We start from the raw sequence: 17,928 nt of genomic DNA on the forward strand, positions 1-17,928 counted from the left end.
TATGAGTTGGCGAAACTTCGCTTAAACTTGAACGCGAGGATGACGTGCTTTCCGCGCTTTACGACCAGCGCTGGGCGTGGCATTCTCAATTATCTAAAGCGGCTGACCTAGACAGGTTCTTTAATCACTTTCTGCGAACAGAGAGGCCATGAGGCGCGATGGCGCTTAACGGGCAACAAGACTCAGGGGAGGAGGCGGGATTTAAAGGCGCAATATTTATTAAGAACCGCACTTAGTTTATTTTTTTAGGAAACATCTTAAGTACCGTCTTGTCGCTTTAAAATTGATCCCGCATTGCATGTTTTTCCCCCGCTCGTTAATAATGACGCATTCGCTTTGAAAAACAAAACGTTTGAATTTCGCTTGAAAAGCAAGACACCGAGCACATGATTGCGGCAGAAAAGTATCAAACTGTTGTTTGTTATTGCTGTTGCTGTCGTCGTTGTCGTTGTCGTTGCTTCTTCGGGAGCCGCTTTTCTGTACGCTCACCGGCGCCAGCTTTATCGCGCATGACGCCGCCACTGAAACTGGCCAGTTTTAAAGTGTCGCTTAAAACGTTGCAGACTCCTGCACGTGCAATTACGATGGCATTGGGAAAAATGCCAGGCCTGCGCTGAAACCGCAGCACAGTCACAGCGAAAGCTGGAAGAGCGGCGTTTCTAGAGCCCGTTAAGCTCTCTTGGGGCTACAATACAAGTACACTAGAAAGGTACCCACTACGCCATAAATCACAATTTTTGTGAAGTTGGGAAGCACCTACTAAGCCATTATTCGTCATTCTGCGGAGAAGTGAGGCACCAGCTTCACGTCTGTAAGGCATTATGTGCACTTTGTTGACGCGACGACTGATGACGATGAAGAATTATGGCTCAGCCCTTTCTAATGGGTTGGAATCGTTAAACGGCCCACCAGTTATGTAATTTGCATTGGTGACGCCCAATCGCTATTTCCCTCTCCCGTCATGCTGTATAACATACGTTGACGTGGAAGAGAGACGGGGGGGGGGGGGGCGAAGAACTTTACTGAGACCCCGGGTAAATGGATCATGTGCTTATGGGCATCCTTGGCAACCAATACAAGTGCACTTGCGAGGAACCATCATCATCATCATCATCATCATCATCATCATCAGCCTGTCTACAGCCACTGCAGGGCAAATGCCTCTCCCAAGTTCCGCCAATCAACCCGGTCCTGTGCTTTCTGCTGCCACGTTATACCTACAAACTTCTTAATCTCATCTACCCACCTAATTTTCTGTCTCCCCCTCACGCGTTTACAATCTCTTGGAATCCAGTCAGTTACCCTTAATGACCACCGGTTATCCTGCCGACGTGCTACGTGCCCGGCCCATATTCATTTCTTCTTCTTGATTTCAACTATGATGTCCTTAACCCCCGTTTGTTCCCTGACCCACTCTGCTCTCTTCCTGTCTCTTAAGGTTACACCTATCATTTTCCTTTCCATCTCTCGCTGCATCGTCCTTAATTTAAGTTGAACCCTCTTTGTAAGTCTCCAGGTTTCTGCTCCGTAGGTAAGTACCGGTAAGATGCAGCTGTTATATACCTTTCTCTTGAGGGATAGTGGTAGATTACCATTCATGATTTGAGAATGCTTGCCGAATGAGCCCCATCCCATCCTTATTCTTCTAGTTATTTCACTCTCATGGTTCGGCTCCGCGGTTACTACCTGTCCTAAGTAGACGTACTCCTTTACAACTTCCAGGGTAGCGAGGAACCCACTACGCTATAAATCATTGTAATTTTACTGACACCCCGAGGAAGTGGATCATGCGCTTATGGGCTTCCTTGGCAACCAATACAAGTGCACTTGCGAGGAACCCACTACGCTATAAATTATTGTAATTTTTGAGAAGTAGAGCAGCAGGCACTGTGCAATTTTTCGTCATTCTACGGAGAGCGTTGGTACCTGCTAAACGCATGTAAGGCATTATGCGCACTTTGTTGATGCTGTGCCTGATGACGATGAAGAATTATGGCAGAGCCCTTTGTAATGGGTTCGAAGCATTCAACAACCTACTCGTTGCGCAATTCGCATTGTGTGACGCCTGGTTACAGAATTCGCGTTGTGCGACGCTTGGTGCTTATTTTACTCTTCTACCACGCTATATTGCATACGCTAATGTGGTTCCTTCCCGACATGAAGCCTGTATAGGACCTTTTTGCAAAGCAGTTCCAAGCACCGGCATGGCTCAGAGGTTGAATACTGGGCTCCCACGCAGAGGGCCCAGGTTCGAACCTCGTTCCATCCTGGAATTTTTTTCTTATTTCGAGCGATACTGGTTATGGACACCGGCGGCGGCGGCGGCGGACAACTACGGCGCCAAAAACGGCCGGTGAAATGATCTCATAAAAGCTTTCGCTGTAAAACTTGATGTTATTGAGACCGGGATAAGAACAAAACTGACAAAAGCCTGTCCGGAAGCCCCAACAACTTCAGCACCTCAAAGCGAAACACCCTGGGCGCCATTCTTATTTTATTGCTGCTTGCTCTCATAACTTCTTACGCAAGATGTAACTACCACATTGAACCTCCTTCTTGTGCGCCTGTTGTTCTTCACATCTGTTGTTCTTAACAGAAACACGGTGCAATTTGAGCTTTCACGGAAATAAGCAACCACTGTTACCGTCTTTGTATTGGATAGTATTTTGTGTGTCGCAAATGAAACCTTGTTCGCTTCGTAGTTTAGCTTCCGCAGATTCGTCGTATATACGGAACCGCACAAAGCCAGCGCGCTCCGGCAAGCTGCCGCCCCTCTACGACAGCTTAAGCTTTGTCTGGTAACGCGAAAACGCTACCTAATGAAAACAAGAAGGCGGCGGCACCTAACAACTGCGACTGTGGCATTAACGTTACGTTACCAGACGGGGATGATGATAGTAATGAGAGAGAGAGAAAAAAACGGCGCGAGACTGCCACCACTCGAAGCGGAAGTCAGGCACAATACGCGTACCTATAAGTGCTAGTATTGTGCCTTACTGAACGGTGAATGACGGTGTAATATTAGACGCCACGGAATACAATAGATGTTGATGGCTGTCAGAGACGTTGTTGTCCGTAAATGAAAAACTGATTCATTGGGAGCTCTTTCACGAACGGCTTCGCAAGGACGCTGTTTCCTTAGTTAACCATCTCGTATTCGCGTCCCTCCACCCCACAGGCGACAGCGTGTGCGCAACATAGTGTAGGTAGTCGTGAAGTTATCGCTGTACTCTGGCATTTCTTTGAGGAAAGTTCCGAGGCGCCTTCGTGACATTATAATGAGTTCTATAGCGCCGGTCGAACAGCTGATGGTGGGAAGTTAACAATGGGCTTCTTCAAAGCAGCAAGAGCTCCGTTGCCGGCCTACGTTTCGTAAGTCAGCAACGTACCTGTTGCTGCTTTTAAGAAGACAACGCCACTTGTCAACACGTTGGCTCCAGCGACACCAGCCTGTTCAAGGATTTTTCATGTAGTCTGTAACGGGCTATATCATGTCCGTGATGTCGACAAACATCTGACCAAACTCTCTTTCAGTTGCCTTTGTTGGCTAGGATAACAGGACTAATGGCGACCGGAACGAGGGACAAACCGGAAGTCAAAACCGAAAGTGACATTGGGAACCAGAAATAGAAAGCGGAAGTGGACGAGCGTCCGAAACTACGTACTCGAAGAGACAGCTGGCCAACTGGAAGCTTCCGGGAATCACGAACGTTGAGCTGAGGTCGCGTAGAATCTGCTGCTATTTTCTTTAAGTTAGACCTGTTCGACTATGCGGCAACAGCACTAGCAGCACCAAAATACGGAGAAGTGAACCGAGAAAGCTCCCTCCGCGTGCGAAGGAAATTCTGAAAATGTACGTACACAGCGGTCCACCGTTAAAGGTAACGATGGAGCGCGTGGCGGCTGCTCGGCTCCACCGCCGGCGGGCGGCTGCAACTGATTTCGCGCACGCGCAGTGAATACCACGCGCGGTGCTCTTTCCTAGCGTGAACGATTTGCTTCGTGACGACTCGATGCGCGGCATCTCAGTGTAGCGAACCACGAAAGAGCACCCCTCACACCGACCACCGCGCCTGCGCGAAACTCGGTGCAGCTGAAGTCCCTGGATTTTATCCTTTAGAGGAGACAAAAATCTCGGGACTTTAGTTGCAGCCGCTGCCGTCGGTGACGCCGTGCGACCGCCACGCGCTCCGATGTTGTTGTTAACGGTGGACCGCTGCGTACATATTGAATGATATCGATGCGATCGGAACTTTGCTTCGGGCATCAACGTGAAGTTAATTATGCCGACCGGGACAAGTGGGGTCATGGACGAGCCCTTCCTAATCGTGTTTATGAAAAGCTTCTTGTATGACATGAATATGAATGTATGAATATGCAACGAGGATTAGCCGGACCTGCGCGTTATAAAGACAGCGAGTTGCATTGCTCGTATAATCGCATTGCCCAATCACAAACAGTCCAGAAGGTACCGCCTGGAGCGCCCGCGAGTGACGCGCAATTTCGCGCCACCTGATTATGCATCCGCAACCAGCTACACCCGTTTTATTTCTAAGACCAAGCATGAGTATAAGCGAATTAAATGGATCCTTCAAACTTTCAACACAGGGTAACACGCCCTCTGGCAAAAAAAAAAGTGTTCCGCACTCGCCGCCTGGGCTACGAGTGCCGCTGGCTGACACTCCCAGGTATTACGCACACACAGATACTCTAAAACAAAAGGTGGACAGGGGAGCACCCTCCGTCGTAGCTCAAATGGTGGAGCATCGGACGCGTAATTCGAAGGTTGTGGGTTCGCATCCCACCAACGGAACGAGTCAATTTTTGGTCCACTTTAATTTCTTTCAGTTTAAGTTTCAGTTTTAGTTTAATCTTTCAAACTTTCAGTTTAAGTTATGAGGTTAACTGTATTGTTATTACAATGCACTTAGGAAACTACTAATGTTGTGCCCTATGATTTCCTTGGTTAGATTGTCTGTCGGTTTCATTAGTAGGGTAAGGAAAAGTGTGAACGAATAACAAATGGAGTGTATATGTCATTGCCAGCGTGTTTATGCAAGAATGTTCATTCAAGGAAGGGGCAGTATGAACGCTGCTTCTCGCTAAGTTCTGCCTCAGCACGTGCAAGTTCAGCTAACTACAATTGTATGTTCTCCCTAAACCTAAAGACGTAACGAGAACTGTCAGTGGCTCTTGTCCGAGTTACGTTAGCGTTTGTATAAGCCTCGCACCATCACTCAGTATTTGAAGGAAAGAAGCGTTAATTTTAAGGGCTCGTTTTCTTTGTTATACACAATATTAATGAGCACTAACAGACAACAATGCCAAGGAAAGTATAGGGGATGTTTTTAGTAGTAAATGCAAGGTAAATGTGAAGAAAGAAAAGATGACGAAAAGATAGCTTGCCGCGGGCAGGGACCGAACCTGCGACCTTTGAATAACGCGTCCGATGCTCTACCAACTGAGCTACCGCAGCGGCCATCCCCCCGTCCACTTTATAGGGTATATATGTACATTTAAACGTGGGAGCGTCAGTCAGCGCCGCCAGTAGCCATGACGGCGAGTGTGGAACACTTTTTTTCTGATTTTTGGCGTCACGTAGCACGCGAACTTATCACGACCTGGCAGCTGATCAGTTGGTAGATCATCGGACGCGTTATTTGAAGGTCGCAAATTCGGTCCCTGCCCAGGGCAAGCTATCTTTTCGTCCACTTTTCTTTCTTCACATTTACCTTATATTTACTACTAAAAACATCCCCTATACTTTCCTTGGCATCGTTGTCTGTTAGTGCCAATTAATACTTCAGTATTTGTACCTTTCGCGATTACATAGCGCAGAAACTTAGAGGAAACCTGAAAAAATTTTCGACATACATATATATTTTTTTTTTTAACTCATTGAACTGGTAGCTAAAGCAGCCTTTTTTTAGGCGCTCCAAGTAAATGGTGTAATTTATTTTAATGCGTTTAGTAAGAACGTCACTACAAATCGCAGCGGCGCCGCCAAACCGAGGTTCCAGCCACCTCTTCACATTAGCGGTGGCTTGGTTTTGCCACGTCACTCGTGCGATCGACCTGATTGCCTGCTGAGCGTTCTACCGGAGTAGTTGAGAGTTCCGAGAATAGTGGCGGCACCTGGTGGAGAAAAGGTACACCAGACAAGCGCGGAGCTCAGGATTCACGATATACGGTGTCATTTAAACATTCAGATGGCATGCACGAAATGTAGTTAAGCATAGAAAAAAACTTAAGCGTTTCAAGTTTCATAAAACTGCATTGTGCTGTAAGCCATGAGCGGAAATAAAAGATGACATGAGGGGAATAAAAGATGACGAGGAGAAGAGACGTTTCCACTTCGCAGCTACACACGCACACAGACGCGTAGGGTGTACCGTCGTGGCTAAAGTCCCTAGATTTTTCCTTTTTACTTAAGTACCGACAACTGCCTCCTCTCCTGGCGTTCTCTCACGTGCAGCCGGCGTCCGCCGCCATTTTCTTCCTAACTTGGAAGATTTACAAAGCCATGTGCGTCTAAGTACATTAGCCACGCATCTTTCAACGAACAATATGCTAATGCGACGCGCCTTTCTCCTCCCGTCAAGCACCTGTCATTAGTGAGCGGGGGACGCGTTTTACCAGGTGCTGGAAAAGCGTTAGGAAGAACTTGGCTACCGAGAACGAGCGTTAGCCAATGAGATTCGTCGGCGGCGCTTCAATGGTTGTCGGTACTTAAGAAAGAACAGGGAAAAATCTAGGCACTTCAGTCGGGTGGCTATATGGTACGCGTAGGTTTGTGCGTCTCAAAAAACGCTGCAGCGCTTTCGTAGCCTTGTACGTCGCAGAACCGCGCAGTCCCATAATGGCTCCAAATAATTCTCCTCTGATATGGGCCTGTCATCGAAATTGCCTAATCTTCTCCGATGGGCAAGCCTCTCATGTAATCTTCATGTGTTTGCGCGTACACAACGACGGAGGCTCCTCAACGAAAACATTACGGTAATTATCCTTATAGTTTGGCTGGATAGAGCCAGGGCTGTTCTAGGAATTACGCAAGCGTGTAATATAGTGTGAGAATACCTGCATCTTAAAACGTTCCGGTGAGCGACAGCGTGGGCGGTGTTGCGAATACCCCGCAGCGCTCGTGTTTGTCGTCTTCTTTGTCTTTCGTCCAAGTCAAATAACACTTCGCGTCATGACGTAATATCCCGGTTGACCAGACAGCCCGGTCCCACGCCACGTTAGGTTACATCCCGCAGGGCTTTGGGGCGCAATTGCAAGAGCAGCAAAGCGCATTAAGATTACGACCTCGTAGGGAATGGCTGACATTGATGTCCCATAAACGATATTGCCTAACGCTTTCTGTCAACGTACAGGCCGACAAAGAGGAGCGTAATAAGTTTACTATTAGCATTGTTTCTATGCGGTCTGTGACTCGCCTTCTGAACGAAGCTACACTTTACCCAAGCTCGGGCGTTAGAAAAGAAAAAAAAAACTGTGAATATATATAGCGGAATGTCATGTGTCTGAGACCATGCACAAAGAAACATACAGTGCGCCTGACTTCTGACGAATTGAAATTAGGCGTCCCAAGACGTTGTTGGAGCCAGGGGACTATCGAGCTAAATTATTGCCTCGTGATTAGCTGGGTGTAGCTAAGCGTCCGTGTCATTGACGCCTTTTCGTTTGGCATTCTTTTTTTTCTGTTGTTCTTTGCGACAGCCTCAATAAGACTGAAGAACAATGACTTCCCTTTTTTTTACCGAAGTCGTGCCTTCTTTCTTAACGATTATCGGCAAATCTTGAAATTTGTCGAGATAGGCGCTGAACGCGCGCAACCAGCAACAACTCCACAAAAAGGAATTTTACTCGCACCATCTGCAACTTGGATTCCTTGTCGTTTTTATTATATAATACCCTCTCGTTCTAACGTTTGTTTCCTTATTTTTTATATTAAAAGCAAAGCATTTCTGGCGTATGTACATGTGGCCGCATCTATCTATCTATCTATCTATCTATCTATCTATCTATCTATCTATCTATCTATCTATCTATCTATCTATCTATCTATCTATCTATCTATCTATCTATCTATCTATCTATCTATCTATCTATCTATCTATCTATCTATCTATCTATCTATCTATCTAATTTTGACGAGTGGTGCATCTGGTGGCTGTTGGTAAGCACACACCGCCAGTTGATGGTGAGTTCTTACTAACGCTGGCTGGTGCGGATAACCACCGGCTAATGTTGTTTAAGTCGTTCTTTGTGTTGATTATTAGTGCTAACTAATGCTGGCTTGTAATGGGTAGGTGTCAATTAATGTGGGCTCACTGTCAGCAGTTGTTAGTGCTTGACAATGTGCTCGACAGTCTCGGTTAGAATTGTAAAACGTTCGCTAACTGCTACAATTGGTGGCCAGAGTTGCCAGATGCTGCCGAGCTAACAAGCAAATAATCTTCACAAAGGAAGCCCAAAAAGAAAGCGGCGCGGCTTTCGCGAAGAAGCCTAAAAGAAGCAGAATTATAATGAATTATTCCATTCTTGAACATACTTTTAATTATCATAAAAATAATGTCACTCAAATATGAAGGGGAGTTGAAAAAATCACTTTAATCATTTTGTACAACGAAAATGTGCGCAACTATGAATGAAAACACGTATTTTCGTTTTAGCATTGTCTCCAAGGTAGTCTCCATTCGGTTGAAAGGACGTTTGCGAGTGCATGATTAACATTACTTGTTGATTCCCCCAACCTATGTTTGACTTCAGCACTCATCTACTCAAAGTCATCGGCAAACGCGCTATTGGTGAACGTAAAGATTACTAAAATAACTATATTTGCTGGAAAATACGAATAAGTAAAAAAAACGAGAACACGACAAGCGACTGGAAAATTCTACAAGCGACTTGGCGGGAAAAGAAGCACAAATCCGCTTATTATAAGCAGAGCTTGGCAACTGTGGTGGTGGCACAGGTTAATTCCTCGCTAAATGTGGGCTATGGTTGGATCTTGTTAGCTATCACTGAATAATATTATCTAAGTATCAGTCAGAGTCGTCTAGTTAACCCCCGACACAGCCGCGTAGTGTTGGCTATCCCCTCTTGTAAGAATGTAATAATCAGATATACTGCTGTGACGATGGAACATACAGGTATAGTCCAGCGTTGCTCGACTTCTCAGGAATGCGCCAACGAAGGCTGATTATGAAATGCATGTCATTGCCCCGTAGCGTGAGTTTCACATTCGACGAAATTGACGTCTGTGCTGAGTACCGATGTTACGTGAGACAATAAATTATCCTTTAGGCAACGGAGTGTAATCGATGGGCCTGGTAAACCTACATCATGCACACAACCACTCAATCTACACACAGGGGCCTATCCCCTTAGTAACGCTTGGCTCAAAACCAAACAGTAAGGCAGCTCCTTGCTGACTGCTTCGATAAGGTCGATTTCCACAGTGCATGATATATGTCAAAACTTCGTGATAGGAAGCAGTCGCGAAATTTCGAAGCGGAAGGCTGATCGGCTGCATTCATGCTACAAGAAAGATAAGCTAGTAGAAATTATCTTAGGCTCTGTTGCAAGTACGAGATAAAAAGCATAGGCCGGAAATAATTTGACTCGTCCGCATCACGGCACCGTTAAAAGGGCAAGAACAATGAAAGAATTCTTTGCAAACCATTTGTTCTAAAAACCAGAGCGCCTACGACGGCTTTGTAACGCTGCAAGTGCGCATTTTCTACGAAAGATTGGTTTTGTCACCAACGGTAATATAAAACAAAAATTCTTCCTCACATATAGTAGGGGCCGGGACGGCATGCTGCCCTCTCATAGTAGAGTACAAATGGTACTCTAAAATGTTCACCTTTTGTTCTAAACATATCTGTCGAAGCTAATGGCGCTGACGCCTTCTTAAAGGAGACCACAATCCCCAAATTATGCATGTCGTCTTTATTGCGATGGGTCTCGATGACTGCGAAAGCGGCGAGTGCAAAGCGTTTGATATTTTAATTAGTTTACGAAATGGGTTTCAACGCCCACTGCCGGCCGCGTCGTACGTCAACAATTTCGGCGGCCGGAAGTGAGCTATCGCTCAGCCTATGCTGGTCATTTTGATTGGTCGGAAATGACCAATATATTGCGCACGCTTGTGATATACTCATTGCAAGGAATTCACAAATTGCGATGTGTTTAATACTTCCTAGAGCTGCGAAAAAGACACAAATATGTGCATAAATTTAAATTTTTGTGCAACTTTGACTCCGGTAGCACTGACAAATAGTCTACGCAAACGTGCAGCCTTCATTTATGCACCGTACTTTGCATTTCTGCATCAGCGCCAAACCATTCATTCCTCTATGGCAAAACACAAAATTTCCCTGCACTGTCAACTGCTGGTGTTATAGTTTTCACCTGCCAGCGTTATTCTGGTGAGTCAACCGCGGCCTCTCCGATTAGCTCTGGCAAAACGCCGTAGCAACGGCGCGTTGCCGGAGCTCATCGCGGAGGCCACGGGTCAACATGAGTGTGCGCGCGTTCCTCATTCCACTACGTTCCATTCCGCGTTCCTGCACAGCGCTGTCGTCTTCGCTTGGCGTCGGTCTCGGTGGCGTCCCTCGAACTTCTAGCCACCTCGTCTTCGTACACAACAACGCATAGCGCGTCGCTTCCTCGTGGAAGCTCGCGTTCAAAGTCAGTCCAGTCGGAGCAGCTCATCGTTTCTGAGGTGTTTTGATTTCCCCCGTCTGCTAAATTGTACGGCACCGAATCCCTCAGAAAGTACAGCGCCCGCTTGAGGCAGGAGGGCGCCCATGGGCTGGAGTGTTCCGATACAGCAAAATGTAAGCCGAGTTTTGGTTGGAACCAGACAAACCAGACTCACACATCACTGGGTGAGTGAAATACGAAACGGTATGCCAATTTCTGTCATCTGCTTGTATCTTCCATTTGCAAGTTATAAGTTCTTACAAGCGCCTATCTCTAAAATGTTTCTTGGAATCATCCCAGGACAATACAAGGAACGTGTGACCACGTAAAACTGCGTGGGTGAAATTTGTGTGCAGGGTCCCTATGGCTCGGATTTCGTCCTATTACTTGCTAAATAACTGGGATTTCCGGCAGTGCAATACTGAGTAACGACAGACAAAACCGCTTTCCCCCTCTCCCTTGCCTTCTGCCTTTTTCCCCGCCACGGCGGTCTAGTGGTGTTATGGCGCTCAATTGCTGACTCCAAGGTCGCGGGACCGATTCCCCGCCGCGGCGGCTGCATTTTCGATGGAGGCGAAAATGCTTGAGGCCCGTGTACTTAGATTTAGGTGCACGTTATAGAACCCCAGGTGGTCAAAATTTCCGGAGCCCTCCACTACGGCGTCCCTCATAATCATATTGTGGTTTTGGGACGGGAAACCCCCGATATTATTGTTATTATCCCTTCTACCTTCTTGAAGTATGATGCTCTGGTTAGCATCCATTTGCCTGTATCCTTACTTCGTCGTGTAGAGTGTATCACTGAAGTTTGCGTAACCTTGCGGCTAGCTTTTGTATTAGTCATACTGACGCAAGTTATTTGCATTTGGTACAAAAGTGACCCTCTGGCACTCGCGTGTGTTGGTTGACTAAACTTTCCTTTGTGGAGGGACATGCTCATACATCGGCTTCCTTGCGATTTGAGTTTGGGGACAGCGCGCCCCTTTCCCACAGTAGACTACAGTGTTCTAAGACTTAAGCGACAAACGACCAAAAAGCGACTCGACGCGACCGGCGTTCACACCTGCGGGCGATTTATATTCGTCGCCACACAGAATTCACGTCTGCTCGCATATGGCTAGCATTGCCATTGCCCCGTGCATAAGCTGATGTCCTGTTCCTGCGCATGTTATTGGTTCAGAGCTTTACGAGTGCAGTTGTGTCAATGAATAAATGAGAAGGGAGCGACTGAGCCAAAGCAGTCGCTTTGCAACCAAAGCTACCTTTCGCGACCAGTCGCTTTGCGGCTAGCTTGGTCGCGCGACCGGTGCTAGTCGCAGGTGCGAACGGGCATTCAATCTCTGCTTTCTTTACGGCGGAGCTGTAAATGGCACAACTCCCATATCCTGTGGCGTCCGTCTGAGACTGCAAGAAACCTCTAACGCCCCCAAGAGCGAGTGCGCGAGCTGCGCGACCACTTCGTCTTTGCGGCATTCGCGTGAGTAAAAAAAAAAAGTGAAACATTAAAAGCAGCAAATGCCCCCGGTGTCCTCTAGGCCGCGGTGGAAGAATTAATGCATTAAAATGGGGAAAACCAGAAAGCACGTGTTTCGCCCCGTCCGTCGAGCCTAGACGCTGCGTTGGCATGGTCGTCCGTATTAAGTATGGGGCGGCCGCGCAATGTGAGAACGCCGGAGAAGCAGCGCGCTTATGAAGAACGGCGACGAGATCAGGGACGGGAGTGCACCCGTCAGCTCCACTGGTCACCTAGCTTCACAGAGTGGAATGGCTGCAACTCTTTTAGGGGCGAAGCTCCTTATAGCTTCACCTGGTCGGTCGTCGCTCCGTCCGGCGTTCCACCGCCGTCGCGTCTCCCGTATCATTCAATAGATGGCGCTGTCCCATAGAGATGCATGCAAACTGCAGTTGGGTGACGATATACTAGATGGCGCTGTCTCATAGATGCGTGCAATATGGCGGTTGGGTGAATGCACGCTAGATGGCGTTTTTAGATGTGAAGCATCTCATAGCGGAGTTCAATCCGGTGGTGGTGTGCGGCGTGACCACCCTTACTGCGCATGCGCAAGCCCTCTCCACACACCTCATCTCCCTCTCCACTCCTATCCCCTCTCCACTTCCCATTTATCATCCCCCTCTCCCCTTTCCCCTTTCTTCTTCTCCCCTTTCCCTCTCTCCTCCCCTTCAATTCCCCTCTCCACTTTGCATCTCTTCCCTCCCCTCTCCACTCCCCCTCTGAAACGCGGGCTCTACATGCCGAAACGCTGCTTCGCATCGCCTCATGGTCCCCTTTAGCGGGAGACGGTGTGATTTTTTTCTAAACTCGGAACACGCTCATTCCCAAGGAGTAAACCTCCTTGGTCATTCCTATTGTGAACTGAAAGACAGCCTACTGCTCTCCTAAAGTGGAGTACGTGGTAATCCGAATCTCTTACCCTTCTTTCTAAACAAAGACACAACTCACAGATCTCCCGCGGTAGAGTACATAGTGATTTAATTCGTTAGACTTTTTACTAATCACAAACCGTACAGTTTTGTCTATTTGCGTACCATACATGTCGTGCCACGCTGTGGAGCCTACGGAACTAGTACGTAGCAAAATATTTAGGAGCCCTTCCCTCACCGGGTAAAGGGGGGCATGAGAAGCTTGCCGGGTGCCTGCCTAACCTACTATTTTACTCTTTCTTTCTTTGTTTCTTTCTTTGCTTCTTTCCTCTCTTCTTTCTTTCCTTGTTTTGTTGTTTCTTTCGTTCCTTCTTCGTTTCTTCCTTTTCTTCTTTGTTCCTCTCTTTCTTTCTTCCTGTCTTTCTTTCTGTCTTTCTTTCTTTCCTTGTTTTTTCTTTCTCTCTTCCCTTCTTTTTTTCTTTCTTTCCTTCTTCCTTTCGTTCTTTCTATCACTCACTCTAAACTTTCTGCTTCCTCCATTTCAGGAATTGAACCTCCACACACGTGCTCAGCAACGCAGCACTTCTGTTGATACAGGCAACAACGACGGTCATGCGCGAAAGAATGAAATGCAACAATGAAACGTGGCAACGTCAAATTGCAAGTGACCACGATAAAAGACCATATTTCTGTATCAGAAACGGCCGATCGCCGACAAGCCCAGATTAAAGCGGCGGAGCTTCGAGGGCCTCATTTGTGTACACCGACGTTTCTGTACACACGCGAGCGCCGGGATTCACCCGGCCACCGAAATCTGCAATTGATAGAAGCTTCGCTTAAGGACACCGGTTGACCCCTATACGTCCCATGCATTTTTTACCATGCTGAGGAACCGTTTTCTAAGTAACTAAACGAGGCATTCAAATGATACATAGATTATGTTCTTCCCATTTTTGCAGTCTTTTAATTATATCAGATCTATTGAAATCTGATTAGAATTACAATTCTAGCTATTTTTTTACCATTAGGGCCTAAATTTTGAGTGAATTTGCATCTTTCAAAATTTGTAACACGAAAACTGTCAAGTGCATGATCTCAATTATGGTACAGTAGTTGTATGCACGTAAGCAGAATAGAAGGAAAAATAATAAACTGGCTTTCTTAGAACATATAGTAAATAATGGTACCTAAGAAGAACTGGCAGAAGGCCACCACGTTCCCGCCCCGACTCGGGCGTCGCCTACGGTAGCGGCTGCTAGGTTGTCGCCCGTGGGTCTCCCGATGGCTTAAACTCCTCAGGACGTTTCAATAAATTTCTTGACTGACTGACTAGGTAATCAAAAAACGTGGTGTTGAGATAATCGAGTTTAAAGTAAGAAAACAGCGGAAAAGCGAACATCTTCTGCCACAAACACCATTCAACTATTTTTATTTAGCAGCTACGAGCTTGGCAATCATTGTCAAAGTAATTTTTTATTATTTTTTTCACTTTCGGGCATGTTGTCTTGTTTGCCTTGTTTTCTTTTGTGAGCTGTCGTGCAGCGCTATCCGCAATGTATCGTCGATTCTGGTAAGCTTCTTTCAGCATATTGACTTTATTTTGGTCAGGCTTCAATCCTCACGATTTAAGAAGTTTGGCACGTGCGATACTGCGATCATGAGACGAAAAAACAGCATCCAATGTCGCAATCCTTGAGACTCTCAAGCCTAAACAAAGACAGCAAAGCAAAAGCTCTGCGACGCAATTCCGATTAGCTCAACACTTCCACCGCACAGGTTGCACGCGCAATTCTTTCTAATTGCATCTCAAGTAATACTAATGTTCATCAGAGCATGCCCGTTGTCACCCTAGACGTGGTTCGCCTCGAAGGACGCTGAAAAGGCTTAGAGGTTCGACGATGAAGAGCTTGCTGGTTCAGCGTTCGGGCACCTCAGTACGTCACCGGCATTTATTCGCAATTACAAGAGAACGGCATTGGTTGCCAAGAAATTTACGCTTGCTGAAGACACTCTTTACCCTCAGCATCTGAACTTATCGACAGGCACAGACAGAAACAAAGTGTAATGAAGGTAGGAGCTTAAAGTGTTCGAACAGACGCGCTCTGAAGAACAAAAATTGCGAATAAAAAAGTGCACAGCGTCTTCGGACTGCCTTAGAAGTTACCGGATAATTTCCTATATACAGCTGACTGCAGACAAGCGTTTTGGCTTTCGGACAGGAAGCTTTTTTTTTCTTTTTTTTTAGAAGAATGGACCGTATGAACGACGCGCATACGACGGGCTTGTCCTGGGATGCGTGTTCACTCACTACCTGCTTCCGGAAAATCTGGTTTTTAGCCATAAAAATAAAAGACTTTCTAAGAAGAGCACGAATATGGAAAATATGCACAAAATCTTCTCAAATTTCATGGAAAAAAAAGGTGATATTTTTTCATTTTGCCTTACTATGTGCCCCTGTAATGTGCTAAGTTCGCTTTGAAGTGTGGCTTCGCTGCAGTGCAAAGCTGACTGCCGTGAAGCTACATTGAAGTTGAACAGAGAGCTAGCATAAGTACAGCCGGCTATTCATCAAGCGGGTTCGTAGAAACGCTGCGTTCAACTACCAATGTGATTCCTTGTTCTTGTTAAGTACCGTGGAGCCATTGCAGACTGCTGGTGACACTACGGGTATATAACCACAGTTTATACCCATTTAATACGTTATTTGAGCTGCTCTAGACGTCGCCCTTCGACCACCACAATACTACGTAACCATCGTGCGCATAGGCGGTGTCTTTTTCTCTTGCCTTCAACTAATACAAACACATGGAGCAAATACAACACGAGAAGAGAAAGTATATGTTCGCTTGCATGGAAAAAAAGTAGATTCCTCACCCAGAAAGACACTACGGAGGCAAGCTATGAAGCGGCAAGTTTCCTACTTGACAAGACGGGATAGCAACGAAAGTTAATCAGTAAGCGATATAGTTATAAAATAGTTGTTTATACTGTACCATACAGCCATGGCATTCCGGCAGAACGCTTCACGGGCAAAACCTACAAAAAAACCTTTAATACGAAAGCATTGCAGCGAGCCCCTGAGTAGAATTTCGGGCAGTTATCACTACATGAACGGCAATTTTTAAACCATCAGGAACGGTGGATAAATTTGCCTATTTCGATCATCCCGCGTACTTGTCACTTTTTTATTCAAGAAAGCGTAACACCCGTACGCGACATATGTTTGTGTGAAGGGCACCCCGGCCATAATACATTTCTCTGGCGTCTAGTTGGTTGACAGAATGGCTTCAATGTGAATAGCAATGTCTCCACGTGGCCATGCAATACTGTTGGGTGTCAAGAACTCATCGTTATTTTTTAGAACAAGACAATGCACTGGATATTCTGCGAAATGAAACGGTTCGGCGTTCCACGTCAATCTCTACTCTAGCACTGCGGGGGCCTTCACCATTTTATTGCTTAACAAAAAAAGAAAAAGAAGTGTCATTTTAATGTCATAAAATAAGGTATCTTTCCTCAACCCAGTGATAGGCTTATGTCGCTAGACGACAGGGAGGAAATTGCATTCCAGGCTTCGTAGTGGCACAGTGATACATATGTGTCGTGTCATTTCTCAGAGAAAGAAGAAATGACATTCCGCTCTTGATCTACTTGAACATGTGGAATGTTGAAATAGCCCTAACTGAAAAGCAACGCAAGCGAAACGGTCGCTTTACGTGTGAAGCGGACTCGAGCTGTCACAAACGCCTTATGGCTTATATGGCTTGCATTGGTTCTCGTTGGCTCGCGCGCGCCCTGAGGAAACGTCTTGAAATCGGCTTGCACACCTTTCCAAATAGCTGCTTGGGGGCAATCTCTATTCGCTACGTAAGACTTACCTATGTAGGAAAAGAAAATGCTATCAATTTTTTTAATTGTTACATTTGATAGAGTTTGATATAGATCCAGTGGAGATCCACGAGCAATACTAAGTGCCTTATCTTTGGTGCAGCAGTAGGTAAGGGCAAAAAAGGCATGTCAAGAAAGAAGGCAGTGAGATCAGTGGACACGTTGCACATCGCGTGAAGTGCGGTAATGGCCGCACGTGCACATGTATCAGTTGCGGTGGAACTTCACTTTCATCCTACCGGGAAACGTCATGGTTATGACACGTTGAAGATGATGGCGCGCTGCCCACCTTCTAAAATGATCTCCTCGAGTGTAGGCGACAGGACCTTCATTCGGAGTGTCCTTGGCCTGCCGCGGTCCTTGCAAGTGGCAGCCACCCTGGCAGAGGCGGGCGCCTGGCCCCTCTCCCTGCTCTTACAGCAGCGTGGTCTCCTCCACATCGATCGGCTCGCCCACGCGCCTGATGGACGCCCTCTCCTTGCCCGGCTGGAAAGCCGACCAACATCTCGGATGGGCGCACTGCTACAGGTCTATCGAGAAGCTGTAGGACCTGTGCCTCCAGCCATGCCCCCTCCTCCGCCGACAGTGAAACCATTGACAGTCACTACCGATCTAGGTCGGCTCTCCAAGCGTCGCTCACCCACCTGCGCTCTCCAACAGGCAGTCGCCTCCAAGCTAGAGGAAGAGCTGGCTGCTAGGCTTACTGTCTACACGGATGGCTCCGTACTCCCAGCTACAGGCTCCGCCACGGCCGCCTGCGTCATGCCGGCCCTTGGTAGAACGGCCTCCTGTCGTCTCCCCTTTGATGCCTGCTCTACCGCCGCAGAGACGGCCGGTCTCCACCTCGCCGTGGATCTCCTGGCAGCAGACCCCCCCATGTGTCCCGTGGCTGTCGCTTGCGACTCACGAGCCGCACTGCAGGCCGTCGCGAAACCGGAACGGGCG

The sequence above is a fragment of the Rhipicephalus sanguineus genome, chromosome 10, assembly GCF_013339695.2.
Source record: "Rhipicephalus sanguineus isolate Rsan-2018 chromosome 10, BIME_Rsan_1.4, whole genome shotgun sequence".
Taxonomy (NCBI): Eukaryota; Metazoa; Arthropoda; class Arachnida; order Ixodida; family Ixodidae; genus Rhipicephalus; species Rhipicephalus sanguineus.